The 2,191-nt window shown below is 43.9% G+C and overlaps 1 pseudogene; it reads left to right on the top strand.

Moving 5' to 3' along the window:
• The first annotated feature begins 502 nt into the window (after positions 1-502).
• LOC102417653 lies at positions 503-910 on the top strand (annotated as a pseudogene).
• Positions 911-2,191: the final 1,281 nt, after the last annotated feature.

Below are 2,191 nucleotides of genomic sequence, written 5' to 3'. Positions count from 1 at the left end.
ATAAAATTGAGAGTCCGGAAATAAACCTTTACATTTATGGTCAACTGATTTTTGACAAGAGTGCCAAGATCATTCAATGAGACAGGATAATCTCTTCAACATATTGTGCTGGGACAGGTAGATATTCCAATGCAAAAGAATGACTTTGGACTCCTATCTTACACTGTGTACAAATTTAAATTGAAATGGATCAAAGATCTCCAGGTAAACATTAAAATATAAAACTCTCATAAGAAAACATAGGTGAAAATCTTCATGATCTTGAATTTGTCAATGGATTCTTAGATATGACACCCAAAGTATGAGCAACAAAATTAAGAATAGATGAATCATCCATGGCTGGTGTGGCTCAGTTGTTTGGAATGTTGTCCTGTGTACCAAAGGGTCATGAGTTCGATCCCTGGTCAGGGCACATGCCTAGGTTGCGGGTTCCTCACGTGAGGATAAAAACAATAATAATAAATAATATATTAATCAGCTGTTTCACTAGGGACTTGCCAAGATGGGCTGTGGTCACACCAAGACCATGAAGAAGGAGGCCTGGGTCATCACTGAGAACTACTACACACACCTAGGCAACGACTTCCACACCAACAAAAGCATGTGTGAAGAGATCACCATTATCCCCAGTATGAAGCTTCAAAACAAGATAGCAGGCTATGTCACACATCTGGGATGAAGCAGATTGAGAGAGGTCCCATGAGAGGTATCTTCATCAAGCTACAGGAAGAGGAGAGAAAGGAGAGATGATTATGTTCCTGAGGTCTCAGCTCTGGATCAGGAGATCATTGAAGTTGATCCTGGCACTAAGGAAATGCCGAATCTCTTGGACTTTGACAATCTGTCTAACTTGTAGGTTACTCAGCCTAGGGTAGGGATGTATTTCAAAACACCACATGGAGCCATTTGAATCTTTCTGCTGTGCTGTAATATTTTTAATAAACCATGGGAAACCTTTAAAAAAAAGGATAGCCCTGGTGGTGTGGTTCAGTTTGTTGGATTGTTGTACCATACACCAAGAGGTGGAGGGTTCAATTCCTGGTCAGGATGCATACCCAGGTTGCAGATTCCATCCTGGTCAAGGTGTGCATGGGAGGCAGCCAATCCATATGTCTCTCTCACATTGATGTCTCTTTCTCTGCTTCTCTCTAAAAATCAATAAAATTTTCAAAAAGTTAAAATGGTAAATTTTATGTATATTTTACCACAATAAAAATAAAACAAATAACCCAATTTAAAAATGGGCAAAGGATCTGAATAGACATATCTCCAACGAAGACATGCAAATGATCAAAAAGAACATGAAAGGATGCTTAATATCACTAGCCATCAGGAAAATGCAAATCAAAACCATAATAAGATATCACTTTATACCCACTAGTATGGCCATGATCCAGTGATCCCACTTCTGGGAATATATCCGAAGAAACCTGAAACACTAATTTGAAAGAATGTATGGAGAAACCAAGATGGCGGCATAGGTAAACACCGGAAATTGCTGCCTCGCACAACCACTTCAAAAATACAACTAAAAGACAAAACGGACATCATCCAGAACCACAGGAAGGCTGGCTGAGTGGAAATTCTACAACTAGAAGGAAAGAGAAAAGCACACTGAGACTCAGAGGAGGTGCGGAAGTAAAGTGCAGAGGTACGGAGGCAGAGGCGCGAGTGTGGAAAGGGCTGGCTACGGAGGACGCCAGTGTCTTTTTCAATCGGGAGGGACTCACACACTCCCGACGGCTCTGAACTCCAGTTCCAGGCGAGTCTCTGGGGACCCAGACTCATATGGGGAGAAACTGGACTGTCTGGCATCGGGGGGAACTTGAGGGCGGCTTTCTCTCAGAGGTGCTTGCAGCGCTTACCGCGGGACACTGACACCCGGGGCCTCTTAGGGCAGGACTGAAGACCAGCCATGGCTGTTTGCTCCACCCTGTTGATCCCCTGAGACCCTGCCCTACCCAAGCTGTGCACAGAGGCTTTTGCATATGAATGACCTGGCCCTTTGAGGTCTAAAATTACCTAACAAACTGCAGCTGGGTCAGAGAGACCCAGAACATCCAAAAGAAGGCTCAAGACCTGACAGCAGCTTGCATTGCTTCACAGCTGGGCCTCATTTGGGCACCTCCAAACCCCAAACAAGGAAGAGGAATCTGCAGATCTCTCTGTAGCTCCTGCTGGGTAGCCTCAG

The sequence above is a fragment of the Myotis lucifugus genome, unplaced genomic scaffold, assembly GCF_000147115.1.
Source record: "Myotis lucifugus unplaced genomic scaffold, Myoluc2.0 scaffold_4, whole genome shotgun sequence".
Lineage (NCBI taxonomy): Eukaryota > Metazoa > Chordata > Mammalia > Chiroptera > Vespertilionidae > Myotis > Myotis lucifugus.
The sequence above is the reverse complement of the archived record's forward strand: the minus strand, read 5'-3'. Positions and strand labels throughout refer to the sequence as shown.